At 41.4% G+C, this 16456-nt stretch overlaps 1 protein-coding gene across 12 annotated transcripts in view; it reads left to right on the plus strand.

Annotated features, from left to right (window-relative positions):
- SDCCAG8 (SHH signaling and ciliogenesis regulator SDCCAG8) overlaps positions 1–16456 on the plus strand; it is a 251622-nt gene that overhangs the window by 87462 nt on the left and 147704 nt on the right. The window lies entirely within an intron of this gene.

Consider the following 16456-nt stretch of genomic DNA (forward strand, 5'->3'; position numbering starts at 1 on the left):
ACAGTTTGAACCTAAAATATACGTACATAAAGTTCTTGAAAGATGCCAACTTGAATCCAATTTTAAGTGAAAAAGTTTAAAATTTGTAAGATGAGATGAGTTGATATGTAAATATGTCAATCAAATTGATTGTTGGCAGAGTGAAACCAGTTTTAACTAAGATAACCATGAATACGTTTGCCTAAATACAGGGAAATTAGAAATGTTAGGGGAAAATGCTGCTTACTTCAATCTCAGCTGAACAGATGTTTTATGTTATATCTTTGTTGAGATCGTGTAGATACTCCAGTTTTAATTGTCGACATGGATAAAGTTTTTAGAGAGGCAATTCTAATAGACTCACTTAGGATTTTCTATTTTTATGTTACAGTACAGAACATTGGAGGCTCTCATTCTTTATATTCAGCAAAAGCAGATTGATAAATCTATTCCATTAAAATGAGTTCTCAGTGTCAATACTTTTTTTAAAAAACACCACAATTTAAAAGTAGGTAGCTCTTGGTAAATTTTTTCAAAACATATTTCTAGTTCAAGGCATTTTATTATACTTTCCAGCATATTTTCCCTTTCAACCCCGTCAACTTTCTATGCAGATGACACAGAGACAGTTGGGAAAAGTATTAAAAATGAAAGTGATAATGAAATTTAGTACAAAAAGTTTTTCAGGGCATAGCTGAAATCTCTGGCATTAAGTTAACATCTGAACGACCAAAATCAGATTCTGCTTTTGTGCCGCTATGTTCAGACTTTAATTTTCAGAATTTTCATTACTAACATGTACGGATAATGAAACTATTTCATGGCATCCAGTTGGGGGCGTGCCTGATAGTAGAATTGAAAATCCTCTCTGTCCTCGACTGAAGGACTAAGACTACCACACCAAACGGAACTTTCCTTTCCTTTCCTTTCCTTTCCTTTCCTTTCCTTTCCTTTCCTTTCCTTTCCTTTCCTTTCCTTTCCTTTCCTGATGTATTATGACTTTTTTTTTTTTTAAGGGTATCATCTTGGTTTGCTCACTAGCATTATTATATACTTTTGTAATAGTATTTTATAGCATCTGCCCAATATAACATCTTGGACTAACTGGAAAAACAAATAGGAAGAGTGTCTGAGTTATTTAAAATTACAGGATAATGTTCCAGAGAGAAAAAACACTATAGGAATAATAAGATTAGCATATCACTTGTAAATGAATAACGTGTAGAAGTGTCTGTAGTATTTGTCTTTCAGAGCTTATAGCTCTTGGCAATTAACCAGCAATGATGTGGAGGCTAAGGTTGCAGGATTTTAAAAGGAGCCGTTTCCATTTGTAAACCATTTCCTGCTACATAGTGAAACATTAGCAGTTTTCATAATGATTTCCAGTGTTTTTAGATAAAGATGTGCCTTCTCAGGAGGTCAGAGGGTTAGGAATAAAACCTTGGAACGGTTACAAGATGCTTGTGATGTGATGTGCTCGTTACCAATTTCTCTTGGACAGAATGTGAGGAAATCTTATAGGTACTCTTTGTAACTATTTTGTATCAAACAGACAGTTTCTGAAAAGAAAGGAGTGGTGTCACATTCCGAGGATGATCTGGACGAGCAAAGCAGCAATTGTTCTTTGGTCTTTCAGCCATGACCTGACCTTCTGTCCGCAAGACCAAAGAGCTCCTTTGCTTGCCCACCATCTGCACTCAAGAGAGAAATTTACATTCAACTTTTAAAAGCTGGGCATGTCGAGCATTTATCTGAAATACTTATAATAATATAAAGTGTATTTAACTTTTAGAGTGTTACACATCACGCAATTGAGCATGCCAAGAAGGCCATCTCTAGCTTCACAAACAAAGTGTTCCTTGTAATATAGTCATTTTATTCATATTTTTGTTAATCTGGACTCTTGATACATTTTTAAAGTAGGTGGGAAACTGTGAGATTGGAATGTGGTAAGAACAAGAGCTTTTTTGATGTCTACAAAATAGGGCAAATGGTTGAGCACCAAAATCTTTTTCTTTGTGACCCGAGCCTTGACTCTGGCATAATTAGAAGGAAGGGTTAGGGGACTAACAATAGCGATCTCTTCCTCCCACTTTCTCCTTTTCTTCTTTATATTGTGTCAGGAACCCATGGGCAGATTATCCTTCCCATCAACTCCTTTGTATCACATCAGCATAGAGCGGCCCTGCCAGCCCGAGAGGACGCTTCTTGAACTAAAAAAAAAAAAAAAAAAAAAAAAAAAAAAGACATTTGGTTTGGAGGAGAATGAAAAATCTGTACCCTGATTTTTATTACAAATTTTTTGTAAGCAACAGGTACACATACACACACACACACACACACACACACACACACACACACACACTCCATTACTGGAATTTAAAAACATACAAAGAGAATGTTAATATGAACTCCCACATCTCCATCACCTAGGCTCACCATTTTGCCAATTCTATTCCATCGATCTCGTGGGTTTTTTTCCTCTCTTCCTCCTTCGTCTTTTTTGTCGCCTTTGTCGTCTGTTTCTTCCTCTTCTCTCCCGAATTCTGTCTTCTTCCCCCATTGCTCCTTTTGCTGAAGTATTTGAGGCAGATCTCAGACATGATGTTATTTCACTCATGAACCCCTCAGTGTGCATCTATGAAGGATATTTTTTTTCATAACCACCAGGTTGTCATCACACATGACAATACCAACAATAATTCTTTAATATCTGATAATGCCAAGCCCATATTCACACTCCTCTGACCATCTTAACAATGTCTGTTTTATGGCTGTTTTTTTTAGAACCAGACAGACAGGAGCATTTTTGTGTGTCAGAATGTTATGGTTTGATCTTCTTTAACAGGAGATAAAGGGATATCTCAGCAAAATTTCAACTTTCTTTATCTGTTGTTGTCTCATTGAATTTCACACATATATTTTGATTGTGCTCTGAATTTATAAGGTGCGTCAGCATCATTCTAAAGAAATATGAATTAATCCTAGAGCCAACTGTCTGAAGGAAAAGGGCTACCATGTTGCAACCCCAATAGTCATATCCTGAAGTGAGCCCTGTAGAGTCTGAAAGACAAATTTTGTAATTAATTCAGTCTTACATTTAAGATTCGGGAGTGTAACTGGAAGCCCATTACAAAGGTTATGGCCGATGAAGTAGTGAAAGTTTCTTTGTCACCTTCCATTCTGGTAGATGAATCTCCGAAGGTGATTCTTCAGAGCTAAAAGGTTTGATCAGGGCATAGTATAAACAGAAAATGCAGTAATTTCAAATGCAGGGGAAAAGTGATGTTTTAAAGGTATTAAAATATAAAAATTTTCCTTTCTTTTATAGCCTTTCTCTCTCCCCCTGTCCCTTTCTCTCTCTCTCTCTCTCTCTCTCTCTCTCTCTCTCTTTCGCCCAGTTATGGTGTTTTCTATTTGCTGTTTAACTTCAGATGACCTCCAGCACAGGGCTCCCCAGGGTGGGGGGTGGGGTGAGCAGAGGGGAGACCTACCTGGTAGCTGGATCAGGGTAAGCAGAGGCTGTATATTGAGGCCACTGGGTGTTGTCAGAGGCAGGGATGTAGCCACCTCTGTGTCCTGCCCTGTGATGTCAGGGGCACACACCCTCAACCCCATCTTCTCCAGGTTCACATCTGGGCTCCTGTCAGAGGCAGAGCATGACAGCAGTACACGACCCCACCCTCACACCACCCCCATGACCTGATTCCACCCGAGACACAGGGCAGGATAACACAGCTCGGGCCAGACGAGGGAACTGCAGGGGAACAGGTGTCTGAGGACCGTCTCGGGGCTGTTGTGAGGCAGTGAAGGGACAAGACCGCGGACCCGAGCAGCAGTGCCACTGCCTCCTCAGACTTTCCTGACAAAACACAAGTGCCAATATATAGTCATGAAGAAGTTCGAGAGGTCGACCACAGAGCGCTAAACGGCAGGCTTCTCAACACGGGGCCCCATCTGCCTGCACCTATCACACGCCCGTGATGGTGCCAAGGCAGTGGGAAGAGGCAGGCAGAGGTGTGGTGTGCTGCTGCATGTATGTGCACTCCCACTGACACACGCAGACGTGGAGGAGTGTGTAACACGCCCGCGGGCCCCGTACCCATAACCGACAGCTCATGGGCCGAATCGACCGACTGTCTGTTTTGACAAATAGTTGTGTTAGAACACGGCCACATCCATTCATTCTCTATTGTCGACGGCTGCTTTCCTGCTACACAGAGTTGAGTTGTGGCGGAGACACTCGAGCCCACGGAGACTGAAACATTTACTCTCTGAGCCCTTATGGACCAAGTCGGCCAGCCCCGGCCCTGGGTATAGAAATAGAACTGTATGTCTTCGGGTTCTCATGCCTTACTAAACAGTGGAGCTTGGGTTCAAACACTCCTTAATCTTCAATGATAACTTAATGGTTTTAGAATATTTCTCAGTGCAGCACGTGGCCTTTTCCGTGGCCTCTTCGTCATCTCATGGCCTTGCCAAATGAGTGTGTGACTGCTTATAGTGTCATCATCTTGGTGGCACATGGTGTAATAATGGCTTAGGTGAGAGTATAAATATAAAAGTTGCTTTGCAGCACAATTTCTTTTAGGTTGGTACAGATTTTTTCAGATAAGACTTTTTTTTTCCCCCACCAGTATTGCATAAGTTATAACTTTGGAGTTGTAGCTACAACTGAGCAGGAGGCGTTGAAGTTCAAAATTACTTGAGTGGGGTAATGAAAACAAATATTTTAGGGTAGGGCACATATAAAAAAGAAATAGATCAGAAAATTTTGGCTAGAAAAATTGGGCCAAACAAGAATTTGAACTCCTATCTACAGCAGTATGATTCAGCACTTTAGTACTGACGTCATAGGTGGACTGTTTCAGTGGAGGAATTATTTCTGAAGTACAGTTGACTTATTTAAATTGTTGCAAGACGTGCATCTGTTCTGTATGGCTTTGTGTAAAGATGAGAAGAAGCCTTCAAAGTCCTAAAAGGAGGTCCTACTGAAGGGCAGAGAAATAAAGACAATGAAGAAAAGTTGAAGAATTACACCTTTTTATTTCGAGAAGTCTAAATCTTCGCTACCTTCACGGACTAGACAGATTCTTTCAGGGAGGAAGCTTAACACCTGTTTAAACGCCTTGATCCTCAATATGGAAAGAATAAGAAGAAAGCTATTTAATCACAGCAACTGGAAATCACAATAGCCTGAAATAAGAACTTTCTGACAGTAAGATGATTGCAGTAGATTGCAGCAACAGGCAATGGAACTTTCTTCCCTGAAACTGCCAGTTTCAAACAATAAGAACAATATGCTGAAAACCCAGCAAATGGACCTCCGAGGTCCACTGTCTTCTACTGGATTGTGGGAGCATCCTCAGAATATTTCACTCCGATCTGTTCAAGTGGCTAGTAGTGGTATTTGTCTTTTCTGCTTGTAATTTAGCACCTACAGATTAAAGCGAAATCCTCCTCAGCTCTGTTCTCTGCTTTGTGTCTGTAATGCCATGTGATCTCGTCGGAAGGCTTTGGGGGAGTATACTGAGATAATGGATAGCTTCTGGAGAGCTAGACTTGAGAGACTTTCCAACTACCACCTGCAGTCTCACTTCTGCCTCTGAAAGCTGACTGGGAGAGGGGCCACTTGGGCATGCCGTTAGCACATGTAATCACTCGGTCCTGGTGATGACAGAGCTGCTCTCCAGTGTTCTTCACACCCTCTTCCAGCGCTGGAGGCTCAGCGCGTCCCTCTCCCTGCTCCTCACTCAGGCAGCAGCCGCGTGCGAGGGCTTGGCCTACCCAGGCCGGTGCAGGAGGCACCGAGGGGGTGCTAGCTGGAAGACCCAGGTCCTGCCCTGAGGGAGTTTATATTCTAGTTGAGGAGATGGGGTACACATTTGAACATGCCTACAAAAACCTTGCAAAGCAGCATATCGACAAGTGCAAATTAATGTAGTGTGAACTTCATGCTGGCTACAGCCCATGCGAGGCAGAATCTGGTTCCATGTGTGTGATGCAATAAAGCTTTTTTTTCTAGCATCTTCCCTAAGTACGCCCTAAAGCATTGTTCAGATAAATTTGTGTTCTTATCACAGCCTAACCAAGAATTGTGAGAAAATTCTTCAGCCCGGCGTATGTCTAATAAATCAGCCTCTTTTGTTCTTGCGCCGCGCGCTGCTTGAATGGGACAAATGGGATCATGTAAATAAAAATAAAATTCATTTAATAAAAGATTATTGAACTTCTGTTTTTTCTAAAACACCATGCAAAGTTAATTTCTTCATTTTAAACCGTAATTGTGTCGGTAAAATTACAAAATTAGCAGTTAAAAAGTAAGGTTTTTTTTGTTTTTTTTTGTTTTGTTTTGTTTTTTTTTGCACAGAACAGTTTCCAAATCAATCCAGTGAATAATACCAAGTTGGAGATTATTGGGGCATTCATCATTTGATAACTCTGTTAATATTTTGGGCAGTACTTGTTTACCCCATTCATGAAAACCCAGTGGAAATTTATACGCTCAAAAAAGAGTCCTTTGATTCTCCAAGAGACATGGTAATGCTATTCACCATAATGATGTATTTTTTAAAAATCAAATGTGTAAGCAGAAACAATATATCTGAAGATAGCAACTTAGGGCTGTTCAGAGATAAGGGTACAAAGAGGATAGAAAACAAGCCAGTTTAGAAAGCATATGCCTTGTGGGGTAAACATTTAGAAATAAATGTCTTTGGATAGGAATATAAAACTGTAAGTGAACTCGAGGAATTTTTGCTGTATTTTCAGATTCACTGGATATACGTATTTTGGTCCTTAAAAAACTTTCCGCATGCTTCTTTTGACTTTAAAGGTTGGACCCACAGACCAACCTGCCGCTCTTGGAGACCATCGTCTTGGGTACCAAGTCCGCAATAGGGGTAGCTACCAGATGGCCAGCAGCGTTTTGTGTGGCCACACTGGCCAGCAAGCTGGGAAGCGTTAGACATAGGGCAGCTACGTGTGCTTTTTCTTTTTTTACAGTCCAGAAATATTAGTACTGATACCCAGTGTAAATATTACTCATTACTACAGATGTACAACTTTTAAAACAATATTATATAAACATAAGCACATTCACAGAAGCCAATAATTCCATCACCCAATAGAGCAAATTGTTTTCATTTTTCTGTTTTACCTTTTACTTTTGTCCATATGCATATATGGTATTTGCAAATAGCAAACATGCTACTTGGTAGAATTCTGGTTTTTGCTTATTTCACTTAACTATATCTCCAGCATTTTTATGTGTTACTTCCTCTTCTTCATAGTAATCACTTCAATATGGCCATGTACCTGTACTTTTAAAGGAAAGAATAGTAAGTGAGGTTTGGGGGCGCCTGGGTGGCTCAGTCTGTTAACTGTCCAACTTCAGCTCAGGTCATGATCTTCCGGTCGGTGAGTTCAAGCGCCGCATCGGGCTCTGTGCTGACAGCTCAGAGCATGGAGCCTGTTTCAGATTCTGTTTCTCTCCCTCTCTCCCTCTCTCTCTCTCTTTCCCCTTCCCCCACTCATACTCTCTGTCTCTCTCTCTCTCAAAAATAAACAAACATTTAAAAAAAGTCGGATTTGGAATAGAACAAACACTGTTACAAATTTAGAATTTTTTGCCCTAAACTTCACTTGTTGCTTTAATTCAGCAACCATATATGGCATGCACTGTGCCGGGCTGGAGCACACTTCTGTTTTTTGGTTCTTAGAGAAGGGAAGATGTAAGGCAGGTATGCAAATAACTATATGTCAGAGAGGTCCTAGTAACTATAATTAGCAAACTACACAGGAGGATGGCGATTTAGAAGAGGGAGAGATGGCATCCTTAAAGGATGGGTAGGACGTTGCCCATTAGAGATGAGAGAGGAAGGCATTTTGGTTGGAAGATCCAGTGTGACAGCTTGAGCAAAGGAATGGGAACGGTGGGGTGGGCTGTGGAAAAGGAAGATGCATTCAAGGAACATATGTGTCTTTTGATTCCATAGCATGCTTGCATAACTGACCCCAGCATCTCCAGTGCCATAGAAAATAGGCTTCTTTCTGTAAGGTTCAGAATCCCAGTGCAGTTCCCTATTATATAATATACTGCACACCCTGCAGTCAGGCACAGAAGTCATGTTATATTTGGGGAGTATTTGCATTGGTTTTTCGTTTCCTTTGTAGTGCTTTCTACGTAAGAAAATAATTTCAAGATTTTCAAATTTCAGATAGCATACAATAAAATGTCATTTTATAAATAATGTTAGAATCAAGTAGGATTAATTTTTTTAAAAAATAAAGAATTCACAGTTCCCTTAATGATTTGTAGAAGGTATCTTCAAATAATGGAAGATATCTTCAAATGATGGAAGATATCTTCAAATGACGGGGTCCTACTCGACCTTCGGACTGTGAGTCCAAAGACTTGACTTCTTGACTTGGCTTTTCGGCTAACTTCCTGAGCAAACCTCTCAGAGCCTCACCTTCCTTCCCAGTGAAGTGAGAAGCTTGGAGAAGTGATAGCTAAGGTTTTCTCTAACTCAAAATTCCTCCGTTTCCAGAAACACAGGAGATATTTCTCTGCCTCTCTTAATTATGAACTAAGTATTAATAAAATCAATATAAATCGCATGGAGTTTCAAGTGTCATTTCAAATATTCCAGTTATTCAGCTGATCTGATAAAAATGAAGTTTTACTGTCACCAATTTTAGATCATATTTTTTCATTATGATTAATAATAGGACAATAAAATGTCTAGCCTTTTAAACAGTTGAATTTAATTACAAGACAGACTTTAATTTGCAATAAGGATTAAAGCCCTACTCTGAATTAAGAATGAAGTTCTATTGGATACATTTCAGGCAACAGCACACTGTCCAAGGAAGTATTTTAGAGGAGTAGCCAGCTTTCCTGAAACCCGTGGAATGAAATATCCTCAGCTGGAGTTCCCGTGTGAACTCTCGATCCCCAGGATGACAAGGGTGTATTCCTGTTGGAGAATTATGATCCTAATAGCTAATGCTTTCCCTTAACACTTACACTTGGTGCTCTAACAAAATGTAGTCCAGGAATGAAATGTGTGGCAGTTCTGGACCTAGGTGACCTATTATATGATCATGTTCAATTTCTGTATTTTGATTTTTTTGTTAATCATCTGAATGAAAACAATAAAAAAATACTTTTTTAAATTCTCTTAGAGATTTCATGTATCCCTGGAATGTTTCCTGGGCCCTCATTGGAGTCCGGTGTAAGAGACCGCCCCAGGCGGAGGTTATAGATACAACTCTGCAGATTCTAGATGTAACTGACTGTTAGTAAGTTGCAACATGTCTAGATTCTCCCATTATTCTTGTTAACAGATTGTCAAAGTAATTTAACCCTTTTTTGGTGTTAACATCTGTAGTTAGGTGGATCAGTTATGTAGTCACATTTAGTTTTTAGGGAAAAGACAAGAGAGCGGCAGTGTCCTTATTTCTTGCCTGCCTACAGCCTTCCTCATGAGGAATGGGAAATTGTTCTTTGTATCACATCTCTCTACTTACAACCGAAGTTCTGATGATCATTCCATCTCTGCTCTGCCTTTTCTCCATGGTAATAAGTCATGCACCTGATAGCATCAGCCTGGCTTTGGAAATCATGAATCAAGCTGTGGTTGAAAGTTCCCACTGAAGTGCAGGAGAGTGCTCCTGTTTTCTTAGAGTGGCAGCTAGGGGAAAAAGAGAAGTAAATGCTTCTGGGGACACCTTAAGAAGACGGACTGAAAAGAACTGTTCCACTTGAAAGTTTGTCTCTTCATTGCGAGTACTGCCTTTTCTTTTGGATCCTTCTTTCACTTGCTCAGAATTTTACATAGAAACCTGAATTCACTCATAGTGAGAGATAATTGTCATATCCCAATTTGAATTAGAAACTTTAGGGTATCATGTTCAAGTTGCCTCTCCACTGAAATTTATCATAGAATTATAGGACCGGGTCAGTGTTCCTTTCCTAAGTTACTGAAGGTCCACTCTCTGTATAGTGATTGAAGCCATACAAGGGTTTGTATAGCAAGAACCAGATATGTTTTAATCGAAAGGTGGAGTTAAGATAGGATCAAATATCTATTTATGTCTGTATTTAATTTAAAAAAAATTTTTTTTAACGTTTATTTATTTTTGAGACAGAGAGAGACAGAACATGAATGGGGGAGGGGCAGAGAGAGAGGGAGACACAGAATCGGAAGCAGGCTCCAGGCTCTGAGCCATCAGCCCAGAGCCCGATGCGGGGCTCAAACTCACAGACCGCGAGATCGTGACCTGAGCTGAAGTCAGACGCCCAACCGACTGAGCCACCCAGGCGCCCCGGTCTATATTTTAAAATCTATGAGTGGATATTGATCTTTGTATGTATCTTGCTAACATGTCATACAAGAAGTATGACTAGCTGATGATGACAACCAATCTTAAGTCTCTAAATGCTGAATTTAGGATACCTTAGACTTACCTCATCAGCTGGAAGAGAGAGTAGGCCTTCTCAACCACAGCTTGATTCATGATTTCCAAAGCCAGGCTGATGCTATCAGGTGCATGACTTATTACCATGGAGAGAGGCAGAGCAGAGATGGAATGATCATCAGAACTTCGGTTGTCGGGGCGCCTGGGTGGTGCAGTCGGTTAAGCGTCCGACTTCAGCCAGGTCACGATCTCGCGGTCCGTGAGTTCGAGCCCCGCGTCGGGCTCTGGGCTGATGGCTCAGAGCCTGGAGCCTGTTTCTGATTCTGTGTCTCCCTCTCTCTCTGCCCCTCCCCCGTTCATGCTCTGTCTCTCTCTGTCCCAAAAATAAATAAACGTTGAAAAAAAAATTTTTTTAAGAACTTCGGTTGTAAGTAGAGAGATGTGATACAAAGAACAATTTCCCATTCCTCATGAGGAAGTCTGGAAGAGAAGAGAGGACCCTCTGAGAGTTGTCTCAGTTATAAAAACAAGAAGAGAGGGGAGCCTGGGGGCTCAGCTGGTTAAGCATCCGACTTCAGCCTAGGTCATATCTCACCGTTCCCGAGTTCAAGCCCCACGTAGGGCTCTGTGTTGACAGCTTAGAGCCTGGACCCTGTTTTGGATTCTGTGTCTCCCTCTCTCTCTGCCCTTCCCCCACTCATACTCTGTCTCTCTATAAAAAATAAATCAACATTTAAAAAATAATTTAAAAAAGAGAGAAAAGAAGAGTAGAGGGAAAGGGAAGAAAAAGGAGGAGAAAATGAAAAAGATTTTAGAAAGCATTCTATAGACATTTACACTAAGAATAACTGGGCTTTCCATTAGACTCTAACTCAGGAAAGGCAAACATGACCACAGATCCATCCATTATGTTCCATCAGCAGTTTCAGGAGGGATCCATAATAATAGATTTTTTAAAACTAGAACTGCTATTATAACCACCTTCTCCCCACTTCCTCTCCCCTAAATCATTACTGGTTGTTGAGAGTAATTCCATATAGTGTGGCATTTTTCAGAAGATGCTTTTTAATCACACAGCAATAAAATTGATGGAGGTGATTTTTTTCATTACCTCCCTCGTTTCATTGGCCACATATGAAAAACCAGAGTTGGAGGGCCTCAGGTCATAAGGAGCAATGGCTTCATGGGCACTGAGAGCCAGAAAGTGTTTAATGACTTAAGCTGTCCCCTTCATGTTGTAGAGGTTTAGACTGCAGGGGAGCACAGAATGATTATCTCACTTTTATGCACTACTTTGTTTAATGTTACTGATAAACTATTATATGTCACTCACAAATAGTCACTGGGGTTGCAGTAGGATATATATTTAAATAAACTATGTGTATTGCTCATACAACTCTTCTGGTCTGGTGAGGAGGTGAAATGTGACAAGGAGGGGGCTCAGTGCAAGGGGTGGCATCCTGTGGTGGGAGAGAGTTTGAAAAGATTCTACTCAACAGCCAATTCTCCACATGGATGATAAGAAAAATCAATGGGGGAAAGAGGAGTTTTTCAACAAATGGTGCTGGGCAACCTGGATATCCACATGTCAAAGAATGAACTTGGGCCGCTACCTTGCGCCATATTCCAAAATTAACTCAAAGTGAAGACGTAAATGTAAGAGCTAAACTTCTAAAACTTTTGGAAGGAAACATAGGCCTAAATCTCTGTGACCTTGGACTAGACAGTGGTTTCTTCGTTATGACACCAAAGGCACAGGCAACAAAAGAAAAAGAATAAATCAAGCATCATCCAAATTGGAAATGTTTGTGCTTCAAAGGTCGTCATCCAGAAGGTGGAAAGGCAATCCCCACAAAGAGAGAACATGTTTACAAATCACCTAGCTGGTAGGAGACTTGTAACTAGGACTTAGAAAGCATGTGTACAATTTAATAAAAAGACAACCCAATTTAAAAATGGGCGAAGAACCTTAGTAGATATTTCTCCAAAGAAGACAGGCAAATGGCAGAAGAAGTTTGTGCACAGTCGCTCATCATCATTAGCTGTGAGAGAAATGCAAATCCAAATCAAGATAAGAACTACTTTCCACCTACTAGATCGACTGTAACCAAAAAGACAGATAATAACAAGTGTTGGCGAAGATGTGGAGAAATCAGAGCCTCGTGCATTGCTACTAAGATTGTAAAGTGGTGCATCTGCTTTGGGGAAAAGTCTGGCAGTTTCTCCAAAGGTTCAACATGGAGTTACCGTGCAACCCAGCATTTCCACTACTACGTGTATACCTGAGAGAAAGGACACACGTCTCCACAAAACTGTGTTCCTGCATGTTCATTGCAGCATTATTCATAATAGCCCCAAATGGCAACAACTTCAGTGTTCACCAACTAGTGATGTGATTATATCTATTTCTGTATACTGGCAGTAAAAATGAAAGGCGTATTGATGCATTCTATAACATGGTCAAACCTTGAAGGAAGTATGCTAAGTGAAACAAGCCTGTCACAAAACAACTTATTGTATGACTCCATTTGTGGGAAATGTCCAGAATAAGCTAATCTTTAGAGACAGAAAGATTAGTGGTTGCTTGGGGCTGAGGAGGTTGGGGGCAAATGGGGACTCCTGCTAATGAGTATGGGGTTTCTTTTGGGGGCAATACAGTGTTCTAAAATCAACTGATGTGATGGTTGCACAACTCTGTGAATGTGCTAAGACATGTTCAGTTGCACACTTGAATGAGAGAATTATATGTGAATTATGTCAACAGAGCTGTTGCTTAAAAAAATATTCCTACCACAGGGGCACCTGGGTGGCTCAGTCAGTTAAGCGTCTGACTCTTGGTTTCAGCTCAGGTCACGATCTCAACTTCGAGGTCACAACTCAAGTTCGAGCCCCACATTGGGCTCCGCGCTGGCAGTGTGGGACCTGCTTGGGCTTCTCTTTTTCTCCCTGTCTCTGCCCCATCCTCACTCACTCTCTCTGTCTCTGTCTCTCTCTCAAAAATAGATAAATAAACATTAAAAAAAGAATCCTACCCTAGATGTCCTATTTCAGCCTAGTCTGGAGGGGAACAAGAGTAGGAAGGAAAGGCCATTCAGGTAAAAGGGACAGAATAAGTAGAGACACTGATCCGTATATATCTGGAGGACAAAAGGAGGCTCTAGAGGTGAGGATGGAAGACTGAGTCCCAGAAAACTGTAGTCTCTTGCCAGAAATATCTGTGAATCACTTGACGTCAGAGTCTGTATCTTGTTCTGCATCCCCAGTATCCAGCACAGAGAAGGCTTACCAAAAGTTTTATCTGTCAGTTGCACATGTGAGTAAATGAATGCACAGGTGAGCTGAAGAATGAACTTTAAATACTCAGTAATAGGGGCGCCTGGGTGGCTCAGTCTGTTAAGCGTCCAACTTTCGGCTCAGGTCATGATCTCACAGTTTGTGAGTTCAAGCCCCACGTTGGGCTCTGTGCTGACAGCTCAGAGCCTGGAGCCTGCTTGGGATTCTGTGTCTCCCTCTCTCTCTTCCCCTCCCCTGCTCATGCTCTGTCTGTCTCTGTCTCTCAAAAATAAGAAAAACATTTAAAAGAAAATACTCGGTAATAGTGCCTCAACTAAACGACACCTCCTCTAACTCCTAGTACATGTTTGTTGTGCTAGAGCAGACAAAAAGTGTTAGAGTCAAGAGGAAAGGAACTTCCTTTATAGTCACATTTCCATTTTAGCAGTTCATTAACTTGTTTAAAACATTTGATCAGTCTTTTTGTATTTTGCCACTCTCGTAAGAGCGACATGGTATCTCACTGTGGTTTTAATTTGCATTTCCCTAATGATTGATGATATTGACCATCTTTTTGGGTGCCTGCTTGCCATTCATATACTTTCATCAGTTGCAACGATCCCTGTAGGTTCAAGATACCATTGTCTTCACTGGTGTTACTGCAATCATGTCCTGACTGATTTCTCTTCCCCAGTTTCTCCCCATCTAGTCCCTTTGCAACCAGAGGGACCCTGTGAAAACTGTGTTAGGTCTTGTCACTCTTCTGATTACAACCATCCATTGGTTCCCTATCTCAGTCATGGTGAAAGGCAGAGTCCTTACAGTGATCTACAAGGGGAAGGTGCTGCACAGTCTGGCTCTCCTGTTACCTCTCCATATTCATCTCCTACTCCATGTTCCCTGCCCCCCTCCCCCTCCCCCCCGCTGCCATCTCTCTGCTCCAGCTGCACTGGCTTCCTTGCTGTTCCTCAAGCACATCAGATCCTCCCCCCCCCCCCCCGCCCGCATCTCTTTGCTCTAGCTATGTTGGCTTCTTTGATGTTCCTCAAACACATCAGATCCTACTCCCCCCGCCGCCCCGCCCCCCACCTCTCTGCTGTAGCTACACTGGCTTCCTTGATGTTCCTCAAACACATCAGATACACTCCCACTTTGGGGCCTTGGTACTCGCTGTTCCCTTTGTCTGAACACTGTTCCTCAGGATAGCCTTATGGATCACCAGCCTTCAAGTCATTGCTCTCATATCTCCTCTGTGAGCCCTTCTCTGACCACCTTATTTTAAATTTTACCCTGTTCCCCCAGAACTCCCTCTTGCCCTTTCTGCTTTATTTTACTCCCTATCTTTCTCACTTATTTTATTATCTGCCCTCCCCCACCCCACCACCACAATATTGGTTCCATGAAGGCATGTCCCCCTCAGTCCATACTCAATATTTACTGAAGCACATTGTAAGTTGAATTAAGTCATTGAGATATCTTCTCATTTGCATTTAGAAACACAAATCCAAACTCCTAGCTTCCAAGGCCCCGTGTAATCTGATCACTACCTGTCTTTCTACCCCTTCACCTGCTTTTCCTGTCTCCATTCTCTCAAGCCTCAGTGGGTTTCCTTTAGCTTCTCAAACATGTCAGCTCCACCTTATCTGTTCTTCTGCACTCTTCCTGTGCTTAACCAGCTGTTTCTCTTTCTAAGTCCCACTTGCCTGTCTCCACCCCATTAGTCTCTCATGGCATCTGGTTTACTTCCTCCATGGAACTTACTGTAATTTTTAATTATTTCATTATTATTATTATTTTTTTTTTTTACTAAAAAATCTGTCTCTTTTATTGGAATGCACGTTATTTGAGGTCAGAGACTCTTACTGTCTTATTCCCTTTGGGGTTCCTGTGCTCCAGTGTCTAACGTGCGGTGAAGGCCCCAGTAACTGGATGGATGAGTGGGTAGAGAGGTAGCCAAGCGGTTAGGCCCTGAGAGTACATGCCTATAGTCAGATTCTCCCTTCACTACCTACTACCTGGTGAACTTGCGCAAGTTCCTTAAGATGTCCAAGCCCCAGTTTTCTGATCTGTAAAATGAGGACAGATAAAATTAGCACTTTACAGGGGTTTATAAAAATTGGAGATAATCTACGTTAACCCCATAGCACAGTACGTGACATACAACTGATCTGTACATGTTAACATATTAGTATATATTGGTATATGTTAGTATATTTTTACTAATGTCTTGATGAGTCTTATTCACATTCTCTGCCCACATCTCTTTCTCCTGACTGTGTTCTATCTAGTTGCTCTCCAGAGTCATGGTAACCACATAATGATATTTTTGGTATGACCTGACTAGTCATGTGAGCTTACATTAATCTAGCTTTGGAACCAGGTACCGTTTTGCATTATGTGTTTATCAACTGTGTCTCACTGTGAACTCTTCTTGAGCTCGAATTCAGTTAAAACCCCAAACAGCACGTGTCTGCTTCCCTACACCGGGCAGTAAATATAGCTATTTGCATTTGTCTCTCTGAAAGTTGATTGTTTTAGTTTGGACCTATTGTGTCAGCTGGCCTGAACCTCTTTGGATTCTGTTTTTGACATCTCAGCGTAATAAATTAGTCCTCTCAGATTTATGTCCCAGGCAGGTTTGACCAGCAACATCATTGGTGTGCTCGGTAAAGTCAGTGCTTTACGCAGTTTAGCAGGAATCGCAGAGCAGAACCCTGTGACCTGTGGCTGGAGACCTCCCTAGAGCTGGATACTTCCATTGTCTTCCACATGGTTTCTT

This window comes from Puma concolor, chromosome E4 (genome assembly GCF_028749965.1).
Source record: "Puma concolor isolate L17-30 chromosome E4, mPumCon1.1.hap2, whole genome shotgun sequence".
Lineage (NCBI taxonomy): Eukaryota > Metazoa > Chordata > Mammalia > Carnivora > Felidae > Puma > Puma concolor.